The sequence below is a fragment of the Mustela erminea genome, chromosome 3, assembly GCF_009829155.1.
Source record: "Mustela erminea isolate mMusErm1 chromosome 3, mMusErm1.Pri, whole genome shotgun sequence".
In the NCBI taxonomy this organism is placed as follows: Eukaryota; Metazoa; Chordata; class Mammalia; order Carnivora; family Mustelidae; genus Mustela; species Mustela erminea.
Window position 1 is genome coordinate 9,898,347 of NC_045616.1, and position 12,902 is coordinate 9,911,248.

General features: G+C 34.5%; 1 pseudogene; it reads left to right on the plus strand.

Moving 5' to 3' along the window:
* The first annotated feature begins 10,616 nt into the window (after window positions 1-10,616).
* On the plus strand, window positions 10,617-11,536 carry LOC116585804 (annotated as a pseudogene).
* The last annotated feature ends 1,366 nt before the right edge of the window (window positions 11,537-12,902 follow it).

The window sequence follows — 12,902 nt, forward strand, 5'->3', positions numbered from 1 at the left end:
TCAATTGATGCAGAAAATCATTTGACAAAATCCAGCATCCGTTCCTGATTAAAATGCATCAAATTATAGGAATGGGGGAACATTCCTGAACTTCATAAAATCTATCTATGAAAGATGCACAGCAAATACCATCCTCAATGGGTAAAAGCTCGTAGCCTTCCTGTTGAGATCAGGAACAAGACAAGGATGCCCACTCACACCACTCTTGTTCAACATAGTAGCAAAAGTCCTAGCAACAGCAATCAGACAACAAAGAGAAATAAAAGGTATCCAAACTGGCAATGAAAAAGTTAAACTCTCTCTCTTCGCAGATGACATAATTCTTTATATGGAAAACCCGAAAGATACCACACCCAAACTACTAGAACTCAGCAATGTGGCAGGATACAAAGTCAATGTACAGAAATCAGTGGCTTTCTTATACACTATCAATAAAAATATAGAAAGGCAATATAGAGAATCGATTCCATTTATTCTAGCACCTAGAACCATAAGACACCTGGGAATAAACCTAACCAAAGACGTAAAGGATCTGTACTCAAGGAACTACAGAACACTCATGAAAGAAATTGAAGAAGACACAAAAAGATCGAAGACCGTTCCATGCTCTTGGATCGGAGAATAAACATTGTTAAAATGTCTATACTGCCTAGAACCATCTATACTTTTAATGCCATTCCGATAAAAATTCCACTGGCTTTTTTCAAAGAGCTGGAGCAAATAATCCAAAAATTTGTATGGCATCAGAAGAGACCCTGAATCGCTAAGGAAATGTTGAAAAACAAAAATAAAACTGGGGGCATCACGTTACCAGATTTCAAGCTTTACTACAAAGCTTTGATCACCAAGAAAGCATGGTATTGGCATAAAAACAGACACATAGACCAGAGGAACAGAGTAGGGAGCCCAGATATGGACCCTAAACTCTATGGGCAAGTAATCTTTGACAAACAGGAAAAAAATATACAGTGGAAAAAAGACAGTCTCTTCAATACATGATGCAGGGAAAACTGGACAGCTATATGTAGAAGCATGAAACTAGACCATTCTCTTACACCATACACAAAGATAAAATCAAAATGGATACAATACCTCAATGTGAGACAGGAATCCATCAGAATCTTAGAGGAGAATATGGGCAGGAACCTCTTCAATATCAGCCACAGCAAATTATTTCAAGATATGTCTCCAAAGGCAAAGGAAGCAAAAGCTAAGATGAACTTTTGGGACTTCATCAAAATCAAAAGCTTCTGCACAGCAAAGGAAATAGTCAACAAAACAAAGAGGCAACACACGGATTGGGGAAGGTATTTGCAAATGACAGTACAGACTAAAGGTTGATATCCAGGATCTATAAAGAACTCCTCAAACTCAACACACATAAAACAGATAATCATCTCAGAAAATGGACAGAATATATTAACAGACATTTCTCCAATGAAGGCATACAAATGGCTATCAGACACCTTAAAATATTCTCATCATCACTAGCCATCAGGGTGATTCAAATTAAAACCACATTGAGATATCACCTTACATCAGTTAGATTGGCCAAAATTAGCAAGACAGGAAACAACATGTGTTGGAGGGGATGTGGAGAAAGGGGAACCCTCTTATACTGTTGGTGGGAATGCAAGTTTGTGCAGCCATTGTGAAGATTGTGAACATTGTGGAGATTCCTCAAGAAATTAAAAATAGAACTTCCCTATGACCCTGCCATTGCACTCCTGGGTATTTACCCCAAAGATACAGATGGAGTGAAAAGAAGGGCCATATGTACCCAAATGTTTATTGCAGCATGGCCACAGTCGCCAAACTGCGGAAAGGACCAAGATTTACTTCAACGGATGAATGGATAAGGAAAATGCGGTCCATATACACTATGGAGTATTATGCCTCCATCAGAAAGGACGAATACCCAACTTTTGTAGCAACATGGACGGGACTGGAAGAGATTATGCTCAGTGAAATAAGTCAAGCAGAGAGAGTCAATTATCATATGGTTTCACTTTTTTGTGAAGCATAACAAATAGCATGGAAGACATGGGGAGATAGAGAGGAGAAGAGAGTTGGGGGAAATTGGAAGGGGAGCTGAACCATGAAAGACTATGGACTCTGAAAAACAATCTGAGGGGTTTGAAGGGTTAGGGGGTGATAGGTCGGGGTACCAAGTGGTGGTTATTATAGAGGGCACAGATTGCATGGAGCTCTGGGTGTGGTGCAAAATTAATGAATACTGTTATGCTGAAAATAAATAAAAAATAAATTAAAAAATTAGAATAGATTAAGACACCCACATGTCCCCTATTTTAGGGTAATTATTCCTTAAAAGCCCTCCTTCCAAATATAGTCACCTTCTTATGTTCTGATAGTTGGGAGTTAACTTGAAAAATTCCTGAGGATACAAATAAATGAATAACATAATATAAATGAAACATTTTTTTAACTTTCTGGTTCCATTTTTGTTGTTGTTTGGTGGGTTTTTACTACTACAAAATATTCTAATTTTATTATGAATCATTTTTGACAAAATAAGCTTTAGTTGCTTTTTGTGTAAAGCCCTTAAGATTTTTCTGGACGTATTTTCTCTGTGAAAAGCTCCTTATTTTTCATTTCCTGTGTATTGTTTTTGTTTTCCTTTTTTTTCTGCCTGCCTGATTTCATTAGCTATAATGTTCAGTACAATGTTGCAATAAATATGGAAGAGAATAATCTTTATAATTCCAGATCTACAGGATAAAATGGAAAGAGAAAAATTGGGAAATTAACAAATTTGTTGATATTAATTGAGACTTCATCAAAATAAAAAACTACCATACAGTAAAGGAAATCATCAACATAACTAAAAAACAACCCACAGAGAGGAAGGAGATATTCACATATTTCAAGAGTCAGTATGCAAAATATATGAAGAACTTATAAAACTCAGCTCTCCAATAACGAATGGGCAGAAGGAAATCATAGACTCTCCAAAGAAGACATCCAGAAGACCAACAGCCATAGGAAAAGATGGTCAACATCACTCATCATCAGGGAAATATATTGAAAACTACAATGAAATATCACCTCATTCTTGTCAGAATGGCTAAAATCAACAACACAAGAAACAACTGGTGGTGTCGAGAATGTGGAGAAAGGGGAACCTGTTACACTTATGGCAGGAATACAAATTGGTGCTGCCATTCTGTAAAACAGTATGAATGTTCACCAAAATGTAAAATACAAACAAACAAGCCAACAAGAAATAAAGAAAAAGAACTACTGTATCATCCAGCAATTGCATTACATGATATTTACACAAAGAATACAAAACTACTGGGGCGCCTGGGTGGCTCAGTTGGTTAAGCAACTGCCTGTGGTTCAGGTCATGATCCTGGAGTCCTGGGATCGAGTCCCACATTGGGCTCCCAGCTCCATGGGAAGTCTGCTTCTCCCTCTGACTTTCTCCTCACTCATACTCTCTCTCACTGTCTCTCTCTCAAATAAATAAATAAAATATTTAAAACAAAGAATACAAAACTAATAATTAAAAGAAACACACACCATGATGTTTATAACAGCTTTGTCTACAATAGAGGAATTATAGAAAGAGCCCAAGTGTCCATCTATCAGTGAATGGATAAAGATACAGTATAGGTATATTGAGTTAGAAATATTATGCTAAGAAAAATAGCTAAATAAAAAAAGTCAGTCAGAGAAAGACAAATACCAAGAAATTTCAATCATATGTGGAATTTAAGAAAAAATTTCCAAAATCATTCTGAGGTCAATACTACCTTGATTCCAAACCCAGAGAAGGACCCCACTGAAAAAGAGAATTACAGGCCAATATCCCTGATTAAGAGGATGCAGAAATCCTTAGCAAAGTACTAGCAAATTTAATCCAACAGTACATTAAGGGAATTATGCACCGTGATCAAGGGAGATTTACTCTTGGGCTGGAAGGGTGCTACAGTAGTCACAAATTAATCAATGTGTCACACAACATTAACAAAATAAAGGAAAAGAACCATGTGATCTTCTCGAAAGATGTAGAAAAAGCATCTGACAGAATATAACATCTATTTTTGAAGAAAAAAAAAAAACCACCTCAACAAACTAGGGATAGAAGAAACATAACATCATAAAGGTCATATGCAAAAGTCCCACAGCTAATATCATCCTCAGTAGGGGGAAATACTGAGACCTTTCCTTCATAGTAAGGAACAAGATGGGGATGATCACTCTCACCACTGTTATTTAGCATAACACTGGAAATCCTAGGCTCGGCAATCAGACAAGAAAAATAAAAGACAAAGTCATCCACATCAGCTAGGACAAAGTCAAACTTAGACTCCTTAAAGAAGACATGGTGCTCTATGCAGAAAACCCAAAACACTCCACCAAATAATTGCTGGAACTGTTAAATGAATTTAGTAAAGTGGTGGGATAAAGAAATTAATTTATAGAAATCTCTTACATTTCTCTACAACAATAATGATGCAGCATAATAATAAATCAAGGGATTGATCCCATTTACAATTGCACCAGAATCTATGACACCTAGGAATAGACCTAACGGAGGAAGTAAAAGACTTGTACTCTGAAAACTCTAAAACACCAATGAAAGAAAATTAAGAGAATAGAAAGAAATGAAAAGAAAAAAAATCCATGCTCATGGATTAGAAGCACAAATATTGTTAAAATTTCTATATTAAATAAGACAATTTACATCTTTAATACAATCCTTATCAAAATATCATCAGCATTTTCCACAGAACTGGAACAAAGAATACTAAAGTTCATATGGATACACAAAATTTCCGAATAGCCAAAGTAATCTTGAAAAAGAAAAACAAAACCAGAGGTATCATAATTCTGGAATTGAAGCTGTATTAATTGACTTTATGATGATGATGATAATGATGATAGTCACCATACAGTACATCCTTAGTTTTTGATATAAAAACTATCCATGATTCATTGTTTGCATATAACACCTGGTGCTCCATGCAATATTGCCCTCTTTAAAACCCATCACTGAGCTAACCCATCTCCCCACACTCTCCCCTCTAAAACCCTCAGTTTCTTTCCTGGAGTCCATAGTCTCTCATGGTTCATGTCTCCCTCTGATTCCATCCCCTTCATTTTTCCCCTCCTTCTCCTAATGTCCTCCATGTATTCAATTTGTTCCCCAATTAATTGAATTTAAATTAAGAAATGAAAAATCCCAATGACAATTTTCACAAACTTAGAAAGAATCCTAGAGTTTATTTGGAAACCCACAAAACCCTATATAGCTATGAAAATTTTGAGTAAGAAGAACAAGGATGAAGAAATCAGTTTCTAATTTCACACTGCATTACAAAGCTATAGTAAATGAAACAGTATGATACTGGCATGAAAAATAGACATATAGACCAATGTAATAGTATAGTAAACTCATAAATAAGCCCACTCATATATGGTCAACTAATTTTAAAAAAAACACACAAGAATCCACAATGGGGAATAGCCTCTTCCATTAGGGGTGCTAATAAAACTGATATCCACATGAAAAATCATAAAACTGTACAACTTACACAATACATTACAATTACTTAATGTGGATTAAAGACATATACTTAAGACTTGAAACCAGAAACCCACTGGAAGAAAATACATGAGAAAACATCCTTGATATTGGTATTGGAAATTATTTATTTATTTATTTATTTATAATTTACACTAACAGCATAGACAAGAGAAGAAAAAAAAAAGTGAAACTATGACAAGTTAACAAATTTCTGCATAGCCAAAAAAAATCAACAAAGTAAAAATGCAACCTAAGGAATGAGATAGAATATTTACCGCTATTTGAAAATTGTCAACAGGCATATAAAAATGTATTTATCATCATAACCATGATGGAAATGTGAGGAAATTACACAGTGAGATACTACATCACACTTATGATGGCTGTTATTAAATATTAAAGAAATATGTGTGAAGGAGTATGTGAAGAGAGATAACCTGTACACTCTAATTGGGAATTTAAATTTGTAGACCTATTATGAAAAACAATATGGAACCCCTCAAAAGCAATATATATATATATATACACACACACATACACATACATATACATATGCATTATACATAATACATATATAATACATTTATATAAATTGTGTGTATATGCAAATATATGAATTGCATGTGTAATATATATATATTTCCCTGCAAAGCCACTTCTGGATATATAACAAAAGGAAATATAATTTCTATTTCATAGAGATATCTTCAATCTCATGTTGTCACAGCATTGTTCACAATAATCAAAACATGAAACAATAAAAATATCTGTTAATAGGTGAAGAAAACTTGATATAATTACATATATACATACCTACATATACACATTCAAATGTATATGCACACATGAGATATTATTCCAAATACACACACACACACACACACAGAATATGCACACACATATGGAATAATTGGTGTTCTTTGGGAATTAAATTATATAAAACCCCTAACCCCTGATTTGTTAAAATTACTCAAATTACACAAGATTTAAACATAAAATGTGTTTCTGTGAGCCCTTTCTATGTCTTCTTTGGAGTGTCTGTTCATGTCTTTTGCCCATTTTTTGTTGTGATTATCTGTTTGGTGTGTGTTGAGTTTGAGGAGTTCTTTTTATTTATTTATTTATTTATTTATTTATTTATTTATTTGACAGAGAGAGATCACAAGTAGGCAGAGAGGCAGACAGAGAGAGAGAGAGGAGGAAGCAGGCTCCCTGCTGAGCAGAGAGCCTGATGCGGGACTTGATCCCAGGACCCTGAGATCATGACCTGAGCTGAAGGCAGCTGCTTAACCCACTGAGCCACCCACGTGCCCTAATGAGTTCTTTATAGATCTTGGATATCAGCCCTTTGTAGTTTCTTTTGTGAATATCTTCTCCCATTTCTTCAGTTGCCTCTTTGTTTTATTGACTTTTTCCTTTGCTGTGCAGAAGCTTTTGATCTTGATGATATCCAAAAAGTCCATCTTCGCTTTTGTTTCCTTTGCTTTTGGCGATGTATCTTGAAAGAAGTTGCTGTGGCCAATGTCAAAGAGGTTACTGCCTATGTTCTCCTCTAGGATTCTCATGGATTCCTGCCTCAAGTTGAGGTCTTTTATCCATTTTGAGTTTGTCTTTGTGTATGTTGTAAGAGAATGATCAAGTTTCATTCTTCAAGAGATAGCTGTTCAATTTATTGAAGATATTTATTGAAGAGCACCATTTATTGAAAAGGCTGTCTTTTCCCCACTGTATATTTTTTCCTGCTTTGTCAAAGATTATTTGACCATAGAGTTGAGAGTCCATATCTGGGCTCTCTACTCTGTTACACTGGTCTATGTGTCTGTTTTTATGTCAATACCATGCTGTCTTGGTTATCACAACTTTGTAGTAAAGCTTGAAATCAGGCAATATGATGCCCCCAGTTTTATTTTTCTTTTTCAAGATTTCCTTAGCAATTTGCATCTCTTCTGGTTCCATACAAATTTTAGGATTGTTTGTCCCAGCGCACTGAAGAATGCTGGTAAAATTTTGATTGGGATGATATTTAAAGTATAGATTGCTCTGGGAAGTATTGACATTTTAACAATATTTATTGTTCTGATCCATAAGGTTGGAATGTTTTTCCATCTTTTTGTGTCTTCTTCAATTTCCTTCATAAGTATTCTGTAGTTCCTTGAGAACAGATCCTTTACATCTTTGGTTAGGTTTATTTCCAGGTATGTTATGGTTCTTAGTACTATAGTAAGTGGAAGTGATTCTCTCATTTCCCTTTCTATGTTTTCATTGTTAATGTATAAGAAAGCAACTGATGTTCATCATCATTAGCCATCAGGGAGATTCAAACCAAAAGCACATTGATTTATCACCTTACACCAGTTAGAATGGCAAAAATTAACAATACAAGAAACAGCAAGTGTATGAGAGGATACAGAGAAGGGGGAACTCTCTTACGCTGTTGATGGAAATGCCAGTTGGTACAACGACTTTGGAAAACAGTGTGGATATTCCTCAAAAAAATTAAAAATAAAACTACTCTATGATGTGATAATTTCTCTACTGGGTATATACCCAAAGATACAGATGTAATGAAAAGAAGGGCCATATGTACACCAATGTTCATAGCAGCAATGGCCACAATAGTCAAACTGTGGAAGGAGAAAATTTGCCCTTCAACAGACGAATGGATAAAGAAGATGTGGTCCATTTATACAATGGAATATTAAGCCTCCATCAGAAAGGATGAATACCCAACTTTTGTATCAACATGGACGGGACTGAAGGAGATTATTCTGAGTGAAATAAGTCAAGCAGAGAAAGGGAATTATCATATGGTTTCACTTATTAGTAGAGAATAAGAAATAACATGGAGGACATTAGAAGAAGTAAAGGAAAAATGAGTTGGGGGAAGTTGGAAGGGGAGAAGATGCATGAAAGACTGTGGACTCTGAGAAACAAACTGAGGGTTTTAGAGAGGAGGAGAATGGTGGTTTAGGTGAGCCTGGTGATAACTATTAAGAAGGGTGCATATTTCATGGAGCACTGGCTGTTGTGCCTAAACAATGAATCTTGGAACATTGGAAAAATAATTTAAAAAAATTAAAATAATAAAAATAAATAAAAATAAATTGTGTATACTAGACAAGAGGTAAGTTGGAAAATGACACTTTATTTATTTACTACTATACATATATGGGCTAATTTTGAATTGATAAACATTTTGATTTCTATAAGGAATTGTAAGTTTAGTTACACAACTAATCGTTATTTTTAAAAAGATTTTATTCATTTATTTGACAGACAGAGATCACAAGAAGACAGAGAGGAAGGCGGGGGTTGGGGGGAAGCAGGCTCTCTGCTAAGCAGAGAGCCTGATGTGGGGCTTGATCCCATGACCCCGAGATTATGACCTAAGCCAAAGGCAGAGGCTTTAACCCACTGAGCTACCAGGTACCCCCACAATTAATCATTCTTAAATTGTAACAGTATTGTATGTGCTTTTGGAAAATATAAAAAAAATTAAGTAGTTAGAAAAAAAAACATAGAGCTCATTTATGTTGAGGTATATTCTTTTTACACTTGTATATTACAAATACTCAGGAAAATACAAAAAAAAATAAATGCATGGGTAAATGCAAAATGTTAAAAAAAATCACTTTTCCACCTAGGGAAAGTAAAGAAGAGTGGAGGAGAAAGGAAATTAAAGTTTCCACATTACATAACAAGGTTAAGTATCACAAAATCTATTAGCAGTATTCTTATTTATTGGAAGGTCTCATGGCAGTTAGACCTACTGGTAAAAAAATAATCTCAAAGTGGATTTAATCCTTTGCACTTCTGACTTCATGACATCTATGATGACATAAGATAGCATCAGAACTCATGGTTAATGCAGTTAATTAGCTCTCATTCTAATTAGTCAATTTTAAACATGCACAATAATGCAAGACCCATATAAATGCCCTTTCATCCTGTACTTGCCATTTGGAGAAAAGATTACCATTCAGCAATACACTGAAAACCAGAGCAACAGCAATGATTAAATAGGACTTTTCATCCTGCTGGGCAATAGATCCAACTTTTCAACTTTTCTTCCTATGTGAGAAAGTGTCCTTTATTGAGCTCATTTTTATCTTAAAGGTCCATGATGTTTAAATAATTGACTTATATAATCAGGGAAACTTGATTCTTATTAGGTAAGTGAATTTCTTCCAAAACCCTATGCACCTACTATAAACTCCCCAGTTTATACTCCCCAGTTTATTCCCTCTCCCTTGCTATGTCTAACTAGGTAAAGTTATTTCACAATTTTGCCTGCCATTTTCCTTCAGGAAAATAAAGCATCACTATATTTTAATTTTGTTTATTAATTACATAGGAGGCATGTGATCTTATTGAAGCAAAATACATAAATCATAATAATATGTAGTTATTTCTAGGATTTTTTATTGACTTTTAAAATAAAGCCCACATAGTATCTTCTTAAAACCTTTGAATAAACATTAGTGACTTTAATTTAACCTTGATTACATTGAAGATGCAAATTATTATCTTAGTCTTTATTATTGTCACAGACAGAAAATACAAAGATAATTTTTAGTTCTACCCATCTTTCCCCTCTCCAGTTACCTCTGCTATAAAAGGTTAGAGATAATTAAAGGGAGAAATAATCTCTTAGTTATCCATACTGAGTCTTGAAATACATGAAGATAACAGTTCACATTGAACTAAAGTAATTTTCTAAGGATGAGTAAACAAATTACTACAGTTTATTCCATATTCCTTCGCTACTTTTCAATCTATTAGCACAAAGTAAAAAAAAAAAATAAATCTCTTGTTTATGGATATGTGAAATAATATCTCTCTATTTTTGTATAAATTTTAGGTTATCACCTGAAAAAATATTCTAAACTGTTTTAATGAGTATCTTAAAATATTTTTCTACATGTATTGAAGAAGTAATAGTTTGCAAGATATGCCTTACCCCAGGAATAACTTCACAATCAGTGAAAAATAGAACCAGCAAAAAGAGAAATATCCGGAAGATGCGAGAAAATTGTTCTTATGTTTCAAAAAAAAAATCATCATGTCTGAGAAATTAATGAATGTGACCCTAATAACAAATTTCTTGCTCATGGGATTGCCTGATGATCAGGTGCTACAGAGACCTTATGCTGTATTCTTCTCCCTGGTACGTGATGGCCCTGATGGGAAACCTCCTCATTATCACCCTCATCACCATTGACCAGCATCTACAAAAACCCATGTACTTCTTCCTGAAAAATTTGTCATTGATTGATATCTGTTACATCTCTGTCACTGTCCCCCAAATCTGTCATGAACACTCTGACCAACAACCATTCCATCTCCTTTGTGGGATGTGCCTCACAGGTTTTCCTTGTTCTTGTCTTTGCTGGAACAGAGTTTGCCCTCCTTCTGGTGATGTCCTATGACAGCTATGCTGTCATCTGCTGTACTCTGCACTATGAGGCCATCATGAATAAAGGTGCCTGTGTGCAGATGGTGACAGCATCTTGGTTCAGTGGTTGTATCTATGGATCCATTCATGTTGCAGGCACATTTTCTGTCCATTTCTGTGGGCCAAACATAGTGCATCAATTTTTCTGTAACATTCCATCACTGCTTACACTTGCTTGTTTTGGGGACCAAACTCTGGAATATGTGTTTATTATTGTTAGTTGTTATTTTGCTTTTGTATGTTTTACTTTCATGGTTGCTTCCTATGGTTATATTGTGTCCACTGTCCTAAGAATTCCATCTTCAGAAGGCAGGTTTAAAACCTTCTCTACCTGCATGCCGCATCTAACTGTGGAGATCTTGTTCCTCTCTTCTGGATATATTGCATATTTAGGCTCAACCTCAAAATCCCCAACATCAATGAACCTCTTTATGTCTGTGTTATATTCTCTGTTACCTCCCAGCCTGAATCCCGTCATTTACAGCCTGAGAAACAGGGACATGAAGGTGACTTGGAAATACTTTTAGTGAAAAATGACACCAAATATATAAATGTTTGTAATATCGGTGAATATGATATCTACTAATGTCTATCAAATGTTTGCTTTGTACAATTTATTTGATAATCACAAATAAAATTCTTTAAATATAAATGCACATAATTTTAAATTATTTGATTTTTACATCTTGTTGTAAATTTAACAGATACACATTTTATCATTGGTGCTTCTCCATAGGATGTATATTTATATGGCTAGTTGGATTCGAATGTCAGTGGAGTGTCTTAGCATAGGGAAATACTATCCGCTCACTCATCCATCCTCTCCCTGGGATAATCCCTTCTCCAAGGTAGCAGACACATACTGGTGAGGGGGATCTCCCACATCCTGATAAAGTGCTGTACTAGCTGACTCTGAAGGTATCTTGGAAATAGGTTTCCTGTTGGCATACCTTAACTGCCACAGAGAAGGCCAGCAGGTCTGGATCAACAAAATCTTTGTTGATGGTTTTTTATTATGTTCCATTTAAGACAAAAATGCTTTGAAAATCTATAATGCTTTCACTTTATCTGTATATCTGACAACAAATCTGGTTGGTAATTCCAGACCCTTACTTGCTTAAGAGTTGAGAAACAAGTTTATGTCCTAAAAAACAGTAAAGGATAGGCATTGTATGCTCTGAGGAGTTGCCAGTGTGCTCAAAGTTAATTTTAATTTTCCTAGCCTCATATTTGTCACATAGTACTAGAGATGTGTATTTTTTTAAGACAACATTGAGCATTGTTAAAAATACCATTTATAAATTTTATCCACAGAAGAAATTGATTAGATAACTTGGTTATAATGATGTCAATGTATATTATATATCAGAATCAGATATACTGTATATAAAATAATTTCTCTCTTTATATAAAAATTAAGTGTATTCAAAATTATAGACATAAATACTATAGATTTTTAATAGGTAACATAATAGAGGGTATACACTTTCTAGGGTTTCACTAGGAGTCCTATGTATACAAGGATACGAATGTCAGTCAGTCTAGAAGGAAAGCCATAGAATATGTAAATAAGAAGCTGTGACAGTTTTTTTTTTCTAAAGGAATCATATGAAATAGATCTGAGGACAATCTAGGCAAAAATTAGGAGAGATGTGTATGGAATTAATCAAACCAATTCAAAGGCCATTGCTCCAAATTAGGAACTAAATGAGTCAGTTACAATAGGAATAGCTGGTGATTTGGATAAAATTCTAAATATTGAATGATAATGTTGGGCATGAAATAATCTAATTCTAAAAATGTAATATATGCATGATCATGTTATTTATAAAATAAATTTAAACTTATGTATAAAATGATTGTATAAAGTTAAAGAAAACCACACCCTAAAAT